The sequence below is a fragment of the Pseudophryne corroboree genome, chromosome 11, assembly GCF_028390025.1.
Source record: "Pseudophryne corroboree isolate aPseCor3 chromosome 11, aPseCor3.hap2, whole genome shotgun sequence".
NCBI classification, from domain to species: Eukaryota; Metazoa; Chordata; class Amphibia; order Anura; family Myobatrachidae; genus Pseudophryne; species Pseudophryne corroboree.
In genome coordinates, this window is record NC_086454.1 from 345,445,344 (window position 1) to 345,459,577 (window position 14,234).

Sequence of the window (14,234 nt, forward strand, 5' to 3'; positions counted from 1 at the left end):
CAGGACGGTTTTTCCTGTTAAATGATTGCCACTTTAATAATAGAGGCAGACGTGGCGGAATTGCTCCCGTGCCTGCATGTCGCAGGATTTTATATAACCCCACGTGAGTCCAAAGTTTTCATGACCTATCCATGCGCAAAAGGCATATTGTGGCTCTTTAAACAAATAAGATGGAAATGATGTGTCTATGTATACTAGCAGCAACCGTGATGCATTAACCCCCCTCACCCCATCACTTATACCTGATATTCCTGCACAAACCTCTTTTATATAACACATCAATGGGCCTAATTCAGACCTGATCGCTCGCTAGTTTTTTTTTGCAATCCTGCGATCGCATAGTCGCCGCCCATAGGGGAGTGTATTTTTGCTGTGCAAGTGTGCGATCGCATGTGTAACCGAGCTGTACAAACAGATTGTCTGCAGTGTCTGCGCAGCCCAGGACTTACTCAGCTGCTGCGATCACTTCTGCCTGTCTGGGACCAGAATTCAGTTTAGGAAACTTCCCTGCAAACCAGGGCCGGTTCTAGCCCTTGTGGCCCCCCCGGTGTAAAAAAAGGGGCATGGCTTCATAAAGGGGCATGGTCAGTTATGCCCCCTGTAGAGTTGTGCCCCCGTTTGTGCCCCCAGTAGAGTTGTGCCCCCGTTTGTGCCCCCAGTAGAGTTGTGCCCCCGTTTGTGCCCCCAGTAGAGTTGTGCCCCAGTTTGTGCCCCCAGTAGAGTTGTGCCCCAGTTTGTGCCCCCAGTAGAGTTGTGCCACTTCCAAAAATAAAAAATAAATAAATTAATTAATACTCACCATCCCCGCTCCTGATTCCCGACCACTGCTGCCCTCCGTGTCCGGCCGCCGGCGCCGCTCCTCTGATCTATGGGAAAGACGTCATGACGTCTCTCCCATAGCACCTAGTGTCTATGTGCTGCTCCCACAATGCCGTGCGGTGCACAATGACTTCATCGCGTACTGCACTGCACCGCATCTACCGAGGGGGGCACCTGTAGCGGATCTTGCTACGGCGGCGGCGCCCTCCGGACGGCGCCCTCCAGAAGGCGGTGCAACGGTCAAAAATCCTACGTGCTCGTAGCAAGATCCGCTACTGCTGAAAACGCTTGGACACGCCTGCCTTTTTCCACACACTCCCACAAACGCCCTCTTCCTGCCAATCTCCTTGCGAACGCCAGTGCGAACGGATCCTTCGCACAAACCCATCGAGTGGCGATCCGCTTTGTTCCTGGGGTGATGCGCCTGCGCATTGCGGTGCATACGCAGTTTAGACCTGATCGCCCGCTGTATGAAAACGCAGCATAGTGATCGGGTCTGGATTAGGTCTTATATCCTTTGATGTCATCTCAACCAGCAAAACCCTATTCTATTGTCAGAAGGTGGGAACACGCACACAGAAACCCCAGCAGTGATTGCAAACTGCCGAATTCACCGGAAGAGAATATATTTGTACTTTACAGCTATTTGGAAATCAGGTTGATATTTGCTGGCGACAGGAGGCGATCCTGCCCCGACATATTTTTATTTTCTCCGTCTTACTTGCTCTTGTTTAGTCACTTGTCATCCTACAGCGCTAGGTTGTACGGATGTAAAAGTCGTTTCTGTAGCTTGGTGTATGGAGTATTGAAGTGCGTTGTCTTATTTCCACCTCTCTATTGTTTGGTTTACCTATTCCTGCTTGAGCGGAGTCTGTGCTGAGATTACAAGTGGTATAACTATAGAGATGAGCGCCGGAAATTTTTCGGGTTTTGTGTTTTGGTTTTGGGTTCGGTTCCGCGGCCGTGTTTTGGGTTCGACCGCGTTTTGGCAAAACCTCACCGAATTTTTTTTGTCGGATTCGGGTGTGTTTTGGATTCGGGTGTTTTTTTAAAAAAACCCTAAAAAACAGCTTAAATCATAGAATTTGGGGGTAATTTTGATCCCAAAGTATTATTAACCTCAAAAAACATAATTTACACTCATTTTCAGCCTATTCTGAACACATCACACCTCACAATATTATTTTTAGTCCTAAAATTTGCACCGAGGTCGCTGTGTGAGTAAGATAAGCGACCCTAGTGGCCGACACAAACACCGGGCCCATCTAGGAGTGGCACTGCAGTGTCACGCAGGATGGCCCTTCCAAAAAACCCTCCCCAAACAGCACATGACGCAAAGAAAAAAAGAGGCGCAATGAGGTAGCTGACTGTGTGAGTAAGATTAGCGACCCTAGTGGCCGACACAAACACCGGGCACATCTAGGAGTGGCACTGCAGTGTCACGCAGGATGTCCCTTCCAAAAAACCCTCCCCAAACAGCACATGACGCAAAGAAAAAAAGAGGCGCAATGAGGTAGCTGTGTGAGTAAGATTAGCGACCCTAGTGGCCGACACAAACACCGGGCCCATCTAGGAGTGGCACTGCAGTGTCACGCAGGATGTCCCTTCCAAAAAACCCTCCCCAATCAGCACATGATGCAAAGAAAAAGAAAAGAAAAAAGAGGTGCAAGATGGAATTATCCTTGGGCCCTCCCACCCACCCTTATGTTGTATAAACAAAACAGGACATGCACACTTTAACCAACCCATCATTTCAGTGACAGGGTCTGCCACACGACTGTGACTGATATGACGGGTTGGTTTGGACCCCCCCCAAAAAAGAAGCAATTAATCTCTCCTTGCACAAACTGGCTCTACAGAGGCAAGATGTCCACCTCATCTTCACCCTCCGATATATCACCGTGTACATCCCCCTCCTCACAGATTATCAATTCGTCCCCACTGGAATCCACCATCTCAGCTCCCTGTGTACTTTGTGGAGGCAATTGCTGCTGGTCAATGTCTCCGCGGAGGAATTGATTATAATTAATTTTAATGAACATCATCTTCTCCACATTTTCTGGATGTAACCTCGTACGCCGATTGCTGACAAGGTGAGCGGCGGCACTAAACACTCTTTCGGAGTACACACTTGTGGGAGGGCAACTTAGGTAGAATAAAGCCAGTTTGTGCAAGGGCCTCCAAATTGCCTCTTTTTCCTGCCAGTATAAGTACGGACTGTGTGACGTGCCTACTTGGATGCGGTCACTCATATAATCCTCCACCATTCTATCAATGTTGAGAGAATCATATGCAGTGACAGTAGACGACATGTCCGTAATCGTTGTCAGGTCCTTCAGTCCGGACCAGATGTCAGCATCAGCAGTCGCTCCAGACTGCCCTGCATCACCGCCAGCGGGTGGGCTCGGAATTCTGAGCCTTTTCCTCGCACCCCCAGTTGCGGGAGAATGTGAAGGAGGAGATGTTGACAGGTCGCGTTCCGCTTGACTTGACAATTTTGTCACCAGCAGGTCTTTCAACCCCAGCAGACCTGTGTCTGCCGGAAAGAGAGATCCAAGGTAGGCTTTAAATCTAGGATCGAGCACGGTGGCCAAAATGTAGTGCTCTGATTTCAACAGATTGACCACCCGTGAATCCTTGTTAAGCGAATTAAGGGCTGCATCCACAAGTCCCACATGCCTAGCGGAATCGCTCCGTGTTAGCTCCTTCTTCAATGCCTCCAGCTTCTTCTGCAAAAGCCTGATGAGGGGAATGACCTGACTCAGGCTGGCAGTGTCTGAACTGACTTCACGTGTGGCAAGTTCAAAGGGCATCAGAACCTTGCACAATGTTGAAATCATTCTCCACTGCACTTGAGACAGGTGCATTCCATCTCCTATATCGTGCTCAATTGTATAGGCTTGAATGGCCTTTTGCTGCTCCTCCAACCTCTGAAGCATATAGAGGGTTGAATTCCACCTCGTTACCACTTCTTGCTTCAGATGATGGCAGGGCAGGTTCAGTAGTTTTTGGTGGTGCTCCAGTCTTCTGTACGTGGTGCCTGTACGCCGAAAGTGTCCCGCAATTTTTCTGGCCACCGACAGCATCTCTTGCACGCCCCTGTCGTTTTTTAAAAAATTCTGCACCACCAAATTCAAGGTATGTGCAAAACATGGGACGTGCTGGAATTTGCCCATATTTAATGCACACACAATATTGCTGGCGTTGTCCGATGCCACAAATCCACAGGAGAGTCCAATTGGGGTAAGCCATTCCGCGATGATCTTCCTCAGTTGCCGTAAGAGGTTTTCAGCTGTGTGCGTATTCTGGAAAGCGGTGATACAAAGCGTAGCCTGCCTAGGAAAGAGTTGGCGTTTGCGAGATGCTGCTACTGGTGCCGCCGCTGCTGTTCTTGCGGCGGGAGTCCATACATCTACCCAGTGGGCTGTCACAGTCATATAGTCCTGACCCTGCCCTGCTCCACTTGTCCACATGTCCGTGGTTAAGTGGACATTGGGTACAACTGCATTTTTTAGGACACTGGTGAGTCTTTTTCTGACGTCCGTGTACATTCTCGGTATCGCCTGCCTAGAGAAGTGGAACCTAGATGGTATTTGGTAACGGGGGCACACTGCCTCAATAAATTGTCTAGTTCCCTGTGAACTAACGGCGGATACCGGACGCACGTCTAACACCAACATAGTTGTCAAGGACTCAGTTATCCGCTTTGCAGTAGGATGACTGCTGTGATATTTCATCTTCCTCGCAAAGGACTGTTGAACAGTCAATTGCTTACTGGAAGTAGTACAAGTGGGCTTACGACTTCCCCTCTGGGATGACCATCGACTCCCAGCGGCAACAACAGCAGCGCCAGCAGCAGTAGGCGTTACACGCAAGGATGCATCGGAGGAATCCCAGGCAGGAAAGGACTCGTCAGACTTGCCAGTGACATGGCCTGCAGGACTATTGGCATTCCTGGGGAAGGAGGAAATTGACACTGAGGGAGTTGGTGGGGTGGTTTGCGTGAGCTTGGTTACAAGAGGAAGGGATTTACTGGTCAGTGGACTGCTTCCGCTGTCACCCAAAGTTTTTGAACTTGTCACTGACTTATTATGAATGCGCTGCAGGTGACGTATAAGGGAGGATGTTCCGAGGTGGTTAACGTCCTTACCCCTACTTATTACAGCTTGACAAAGGGAACACACGGCTTGACACCTGTTGTCCGCATTTCTGGTGAAATACCTCCACACCGAAGAGCTGATTTTTTTGGTATTTTCACCTGGCATGTCAACGGCCATATTCCTCCCACGGACAACAGGTGTCTCCCCGGGTGCCTGACTTAAACAAACCACCTCACCATCAGAATCCTCCTGGTCAATTTCCTCCCCAGCGCCAGCAACACCCATATCCTCCTCATCCTGGTGTACTTCAACACTGACATCTTCAATCTGACTATCAGGAACTGGACTGCGGGTGCTCCTTCCAGCACTTGCAGGGGGCATGCAAATAGTGGAAGGCGCATGCTCTTCACGTCCAGTGTTGGGAAGGTCAGGCATCGCAAACGACACAATTGGACTCTCCTTGTGGATTTGGGATTTCAAAGAACGCACAGTTCTTTGCGGTGCTTTTGCCAGCTTGAGTCTTTTCAGTTTTCTAGCGAGAGGCTGAGTGCTTCCATCCTCATGTGAAGCTGAACCACTAGCCATGAACATAGGCCAGGGCCTCAGCCGTTCCTTGCCACTCCGTGTGGTAAATGGCATATTGGCAAGTTTACGCTTCTCCTCCGACAATTTTATTTTAGGTTTTGGAGTCCTTTTTTTTCTGATATTTGGTGTTTTGGATTTGACATGCTCTGTACTATGACATTGGGCATCGGCCTTGGCAGACGACGTTGCTGGCATTTCATCGTCTCGGCCATGACTAGTGGCAGCAGCTTCAGCACGAGGTGGAAGTGGATCTTGATCTTTCCCTAATTTTGGAACCTCAACTTTTTTGTTCTCCATATTTTATAGGCAGAACTAAAAGGCACCTCAGGTAAACAATGGAGATGGATGGATTGGATAGTTTACTAGTATACAATTATGGACGGACTGCCACGGTTAGGTGGTATAAAAAAACCACGGTTAGGTGGTATATATTATAATAATAATACAATTATGGATGGACGGACTGCCTGCCGACTGCCGACACAGAGGTAGCCACAGCCGTGAACTACCGCACTGTACACTGGTTGATAAAGAGATAGTAGTATACTCGTAACAACTAGTATGACACTATGACGACGGTATAAAGAATGAAAAAAAAACCACGGTTAGGTGGTATATATTATAATAATAATACAATTATGGATGGACGGACTGCCTGCCGACTGCCGACACAGAGGTAGCCACAGCCGTGAACTACCGCACTGTACACTGGTTGATAAAGAGATAGTAGTATACTCGTAACAACTAGTATGACACTATGACGACGGTATAAAGAATGAAAAAAAAACCACGGTTAGGTGGTATATATTATAATAATAATACAATTATGGATGGACGGACTGCCTGCCGACTGCCGACACAGAGGTAGCCACAGCCGTGAACTACCGCACTGTACACTGGTTGATAAAGAGATAGTAGTATACTCGTAACAACTAGTATGACACTATGACGACGGTATAAAGAATGCAAAAAAAACCACAGTTAGGTGGTATATATTATAATAATAATACAATTATGGATGGACGGACTGCCTGCCGACTGCCGACACAGAGGTAGCCACAGCCGTGAACTACCGCACTGTACACTGGTTGATAAAGAGATAGTAGTATACTCGTAACAACTAGTATGACACTATGACGGTATAAAGAATGAAAAAAAAACCACGGTTAGGTGGTATATATTATAATAATAATACAATTATGGATGGACGGACTGCCTGCCGACTGCCGACACAGAGGTAGCCACAGCCGTGAACTACCGCACTGTACACTGGTTGATAAAGAGATAGTAGTATACTCGTAACAATTAGGATGACACTATGACGGTATAAAGAATGAAAAAAAAACCACGGTTAGGTGGTAGGTATATAATAATAAATAATACAATTCTGGTCGGACGGACTGCCTGCCGTGTGCCGACACAGAGGTAGCCACAGCCGTGAACTACCGCACTGTACACTGGTTGATAAAGAGATAGTAGTATACTCGTAACAATTAGGATGACACTATGACGGTATAAAGAATGAAAAAAAAACCACGGTTAGGTGGTAGGTATATAATAATAAATAATACAATTCTGGTCGGACGGACTGCCTGCCGTGTGCCGACACAGAGGTAGCCACAGCCGTGAACTACCGCACTGTACACTGGTTGATAAAGAGATAGTAGTATACTCGTAACAATTAGGATGACACTATGACGGTATAAAGAATGAAAAAAAAACCACGGTTAGGTGGTAGGTATATAATAATAAATAATACAATTCTGGTCGGACGGACTGCCTGCCGTGTGCCGACACAGAGGTAGCCACAGCCGTGAACTACCGCACTGTACACTGGTTGATAAAGAGATAGTAGTATACTCGTAACAATTAGGATGACACTATGACGGTATAAAGAATGAAAAAAAAACCACGGTTAGGTGGTAGGTATATAATAATAAATAATACAATTCTGGTCGGACGGACTGCCTGCCGTGTGCCGACACAGAGGTAGCCACAGCCGTGAACTACCGCACTGTACACTGGTTGATAAAGAGATAGTAGTATACTCGTAACAATTAGGATGACACTATGACGGTATAAAGAATGAAAAAAAAACCACGGTTAGGTGGTAGGTATATAATAATAAATAATACAATTCTGGTCGGACGGACTGCCTGCCGTGTGCCGACACAGAGGTAGCCACAGCCGTGAACTACCGCACTGTACTGTGTCTGCTGCTAATATAGACTGGTTGATATTTAAAGAGATATTAGTAGTATACAACAATACTATACTGGTGGTCAGGCACTGGTCACCACTCCTGCAGCAAAAGTGTGCACTGTTAATTAATATAATTGTACTCCTGGCTCCTGCTAACAACCTGCAGTGCTCCCCAGTCTCCCCCACAATTAATTATAAGCTTTTAATTTATACATTGATGACTGTGCAGCACACTGGGCTGAGCTGAGTGCACACAGACTGAGTCACACTGTGTGACTGACTGTGCTGTGTATCGTTTTTTTTTTCAGGCAGAGAACGGATATAGCAGAGAGAAGTGAACGGATATATTATATTAAATAAAAGTTAACTAGCAACTGCACTGGTCACTGACTGTGGTAAACTAACTCTGTCTGCGACTCTGCACAATCTCTCTCTATCTAATCTATCTATCTCTATTCTAATGGAGAGGACGCCAGACACGTCCTCTCCCTATCAATCTCAATGCACGAGTGAAAATGGCGGCGACGCGCGGCTCCTTATATAGAATCCGAGTCTCGCGATAGAATCCGAGCCTCGCGAGAATCCGACAGCGTCATGATGACGTTCGGGCGCGCTCGGGTTAACCGAGCAAGGCGGGAAGATCCGAGTCGCTCGGACCCGTGGAAAAAAAAGTGAAGTTCGTGCGGGTTCGGATTCAAAGAAACCGAACCCGCTCATCTCTAATAACTACCCTGGAGATCGGCGGACTGCTCCGTACATGTCGGAAATTCTTGTCAATGTTGGCCATGATTAATAGCTGTACGCAATGCTGATATGTACGGAGTTGCGCAATTATCGGCAGGCTACTCGTGCGTCACTAGACACGCAGCAAGGTACCTTAGTGATGTCGCTCGCAGAGATAATTTCTTCACAAAGTGACCTCTGCTTAGGGGAGGTAACGGGGAGTGGCGGACAAATTCTCAGGCACGTCGCAACCGTTTTCAGGGCATCTCTGCCTACAACTGCGATCCCGTACATGCAAAACACAGCACCAGCGTCTCAGTTCCCGCGGACATTGGCCCTCATTCCGAGTTGTTCGCTCGCAAGCTGCTTTTAGCAGCTTTGCACACGCTAAGCCGCCGCCTACTGGGAGTGAATCTTAGCATAGTAAAATTGCGAACGAAAGATTAGCAGAATTGCGAAAAGAAACTTCTTAGCAGTTTCTGAGTAGCTCGATACTTACTCCTACACTGCGATCAGTTCAGTCAGTTTCGTTCCTGTTTTGACGTCACAAACACTCCCAGCGTTCGCCCAGACACTCCCCCGTTTCTCCAGCCACTCCCGCGTTTTTCCCAGAAACGGCAGCGTTTTTTCACACACTCCCATAAAACGGCCAGTTTCCGCCCAGAAACATCCACTTCCTGTCAATCACACTCCGATCGCCAGAACGAAGAAAAAACCTCGTAATGCCGTGAATAAAATTCCTAACTGCATAGCAAATTTACTTGGCGCAGTCGCAGTGCGAACATTGCGCATGCGCAATTAGCGGAAAATCGCTGCGATGCGAAGAAAATTACAGAGCGAACAACTCGGAATGACCACCATTATGTGCTGACTAGGGCTGTAGAGTTAAAGTTTTCACGCAATTTGGTTGCATGCTGGAGATATCGCGGATAAATCCTGTGTTTCGCAAGATACCGCAGCCCCCATTATCCGCATTGACCTGCAGCTATTTTGCATGCTTAGCTTTTCAGAGCGTGGTCCGGTTATAACTCCATCGCCAGATGACCTTAGCCGCTGTAGCCTATAGGCTAACCTCTCGCAGGAGTCTCTGTCAGACCATGGGAATTCCCCCCAGTAGTACACTGCAGAGCTACACCAATAGAATAAGATACACCCTACACGTTACGTTATTAGGAGAGGTTACACAAATTGCATACCTTACCCAATTACAGAACATGTCTTATTAATGGGGGTCATTCCGAGTTGATCGTAGCTGTGCTAAATTTAGCACAGCTACGATCATTCACACTGACATGCGGGGGGACGAACAGCTTTGGACCCTCTCTGCAAAATGCTGCATTTCACCACATCACCAGCAGGGTGATGGGGCGTGACGACGCGTTTCGCAGAGAGCTGTGATTTCCAAGGATGGAATACAGGGAAGGGGTCTACTCTAGCGGGAGGGCAAAAAATTCCTGGAAGTGGAAATGAACAGCAAAATTCAACTACTTGAGAGAAAATAAGTGCAATGAAGACGATGGGAGTTTGGGCAGAACACCTTATTAATGGCCACCATGGCATAGTACGGCGCATCTCTTTCTTCTGAAAATAAAAAAGAACCTGCGCCAAAGTAAATAAACTGCTACTAATGTGTTCTGTCTAATGACTGTTTCCTCTTGATACATCCAGATGACTATTAATCAATGGTTTTGTACATTTTGAAAAGTTCCATAGAGTTAATACAATGCTATTTCTTTATGTGTTAGTTATCTTATGTACTTTTCAGGCATTTATTCCTGTTATTACTTGTTCTGGTTCATTGGCACGGGATATAGGTGGCCATTCAGAGTTGTTCGCTAGCTGTATTCGTTCGCTGTGCAGCGATGATGCTACAAAACGGCACTTCTGCGTATGCGGCGCAATGCGCACGCGCGACGTACTATTACAACGAACTATGTAGTTTCACATAGGGTCTAGCGAAGCTTTTCAGTCGCACTGGTGGCCGCAGAGTGATTGACATGAAGTGGGCGTCTCTGGGTGTCAACTGGCCATTTTCAGGGAGTGTTCGGAAAAACGCAGGCGTACCAGGAAAAACGCAGGCGTGGCAGAAAAAACGCAGGCGTGGCTGGGCGAATGCCTTAGAGGTCTATTCATGAAGCAGTGAAAAGTGTGGAGAAGTGAGCCTGTGGGGAAGTTGCCCATGGCAACCGTTCAGCATTGAAGTAACATTTATAATTTGCATACTATACAATTGTATGGAGCAGCTGATTGGTTGCCATGGGCAACTTCTCTACTGGCTCACTTCTCCACACTTTTCACTGCTTCATGAATAGACCCCGTAAAGAGAGATAAAGTGGAGAGAAATAAAGTACCAGCCAATCAGCTCCTAACTGCCATGTTACGGACTGGGGGGCAGATGTATTAACCTGGAGAAGGCATAAGGAAGTGATAAACCAGTGATAAGTGCAAGGTGATAAACACACCAGCCAATCAGCTCCAATATGTAAATTAACAGTTAGGATCTGATTGGCTGTTGCCTTTATCACTTTGCACATATCACTGGTTTATCACTTCCTTATGCTTTCTCCAGGTTAATACATCTGCCCCTGGGTTTGAAAAATGACAGCTAGGAGCTGGTTGGCCGGCACTTTATCTCCGTCCACTTTTTCTCTCTCTTAGGGCCTTATTCAATATGGATCGCATCAGCGATATGGTCGCATATAGCCGTATTTCAGCCCAGTGAGCATGGATGCGAATGCCTCTGCCCGATTGACTGGCAGAGGTGTTTGCGAGGCGGCGACGTGGCATTGTGGGGGCGTGGCGACAAGAACGCATTCGGGACCGGGGGCGGTTGCGCGGGCCACTGCAAAGCAAAACACGGCGTCGGTGCCCTTTCCTTTGCAGCTAGGCTGAGCAGGCAGGGGGCTACCCTTGTTTTGCGGGGTCAGCGATGCGATCGCAATTCAACTGGCAGCCCCCAGAATGCAATTCAAGCCAGTTGCAGCTCAGCTGCACATCAAACCTGGCGATAACGCTAGCGACCGCGGCCTGTGCAATGAAGGAAGGAACCGTATGTCGCTCCGACCTTCATTACATGGCTCAGTGTGTACCCAGCGACGGTCTTGACACTGTGGGTGCTGCACACGATTCCAGGTAAAACATACCAATATCAATACACGGTCTGCGGCCCTTCCTGTCACCTCTTCTACGTTTGATAGTAAATATACATATAAGCTTCACACCAGAGATACACAAGGTGACTGCGCTGCTCTGCGTTGTGTTAGAATAGGCCTGGAACTATATATTTAACCCTTTCCTGAGAGCGCTTCTGCCGATGGCTGCACAGACGCCGGGTGGGGTTTTTGCTGCGCTCAGTTTGTGTACTTCCTGCGTGTCTGTGAGAGCCCCCATGTCCTGTCAGGAACAGGAAGAGCTTTGTGTCTGTCCATTATATGTGGTGTGAAACCACTTCCCTCACCTTTCTCATAAATGCCTTATCAGGAAGAAGCATGCTCTGCATGGCGTAAGGGATGCAGCTATAATAACCCATCGCTGGGTCCGTCAGACATAAACACGGCGGCTGTTTCTTATTGAGCGGGCGTGAGAACATGCTGGTCGCAGTATTAGGCCGTAGTGTTCTGGATTGCAGTAAATACTTCGGTCCCCGTCTCCCCCTGGTTGCAGCACCTGGAAATGGCAGTCTCCTCAAAAGTACAACATGGAGGGGCAAAATCAGTCACTATAAAATAATTGTATGGAAAAAGGGACCTGATTGGCTGATTGACCACCCAGTCATTGGAGGAGTCTGCCACTAGTGTACTCTGTTCCATGAGGCTGTGCACCAGTGGGGGGGCTCAGAGGAGCTACCCCAATCAAGATTCATCTTATCCTGATGGCATTGCCTCTGCTCCCGGCCTGCAGAGTGACAGAGCAGCTATAGTGAGTGTGGCGTACATGGGGGGTCATTCCGAGTTGATCGCTAGCTGAAAATGTTCGCTGCGGTGCGATTAAGGAAAAAAACGGCACTTATGCACATGCGGCGCAGTGCGCACGCGCGATGTACTTTCACAACGGCCGATGTATTTTTATACAAGGTCTAGCGAAGCTTTTCAGTCGCACTGCTGGCCGCAGAGTGATTGACATGAAGTGGGCGTTTCTGGGTGTCAACTGACCGTTTTCAGGGAGTGGTCGAAAAAACGCAGGCGTGCCAGGAAAAACGCACGCGTGGCTGGCCGAACGCAGGGCGTGTTTGTGACGTCAAATCCGGAACTGAATGGGCTGAAGTGATCGCAAGCGCTGAGTAGGTATTTAGCTACTCTGAAACTGCACAAAATTATTTTGCTGCCGCTCTGCGATCCTTTCGTTCGCACTTCTGCTAAGCTAAAATACACTCCCAGAGGCCGGCGGCATAGCGTTTGCACGGCTGCTAAAAAAACTGCTAGCGAGCGATCAACTCGGAATGACCACCATGGGCTCTTGGTAAAAGGGGGCCCACACTGCACCCATTGCATTTACTGTGCCTTCTGCCTGTCCTGCCCGCTACAGATATGGCGGTGGCACGTTTTCTGAAGTGATAGCCAGTAAGGGGAGCTCAGGGCCATTTGCATAAAGGCCTCCCTCAGGAATAACACGCCAATGATTAGAATGCAGCCAATGTACACATAATATCCTCTCAGAAGTGTGCGCCTGGCACCGCAGAGATGGAACGTTCCCAGAAGTATCTGTATATTGCTCACCATGAAGGAAATGACAGTAGAGGGAGTCTGCGGTTGCTGCTTTGATGTGTCAGGAGGAAAGTATAAGGTTATACGTAAATGAACCCACACTGTCTGTGACAGCTCTGCTATAAATACCCAAGTGTGCGCACCTCACATGCCCTGTTATCAAAATCCTCCTCCTCCATTATTGGTTCTTGGGTTATCAATGTGACTGGTAAACACCAAATAAATACTACGCATCAACCAGCGCAGCGAACCGTAACACACAAGATGGGCGTTATTCCTTTCAGACCGGATCATAGATGTACAAAAAAAAATGCACGTCTACGATCAAAATCTTTGACTTGCGGAGGGGACGCCCAGTACAGGGCAATCCTCACCCACATGCTGGGTCCTGCTCCCCCCGCAGAAATGCAAAAGCATCGCACGGCGCAGATGCTTTCGCACCTGCCGAGTAGCTCTCTGCCTACGCAGCCTAGCAGCAGAGGCACACGTGTTTAGGGTCGCAGCAGCTGGGTTTCACGTCACGCAGCCGCCGTGGCCTGCACGGCAAACGATCCAGGCATGACTGCGTTGTCCGGATCGGACCCCCCCCCATGGCGCCGCAATGCTGCTGACACGCCCCCGACCGCCTCTAGATGTCAATCAGGCAGAGGCGATCGCACAAGAGAGATGCCGTCGCATCTCACTGTGTGCGCACGTGAAGTGCGGCTTCTGCGCGTACACACACTGCACTGGCCTTCAGCCTGCGTACGCCGCCGCAAACACGACATTCACTGACTATATCAGGATCCTGACAGGTAGAGCGCCGGCGAGTTTGGAAAATGCAGCGATATATGTTATATATGTCTAAACTGAATGTTACTATATATATATATATATATATATATATAAATGATGACCTTTACGCTGTTCTCGAACAACATTTTCACATGACAGTTGATGTTATTTTTATTACATTGTTTGCTCCCTGTATCCGCAGCCGTTTCCTCCTCCTAATCCGCCCTCTTTAATAATGTACGTTTTTAATCTGCAATTTGCTGTTTTTGTGTATATACCGTATAAACAGAAAACGTAATAATATGATAAAAGGAGAATTTAAAAGAAA

General features: G+C 48.0%; 1 protein-coding gene across 3 annotated transcripts in view; it reads left to right on the top strand.

The window, feature by feature from the left end:
- PLCG2 (phospholipase C gamma 2) overlaps positions 1-14,234 on the top strand; it is a 391,280-nt gene that overhangs the window by 144,904 nt on the left and 232,142 nt on the right. The window lies entirely within an intron of this gene.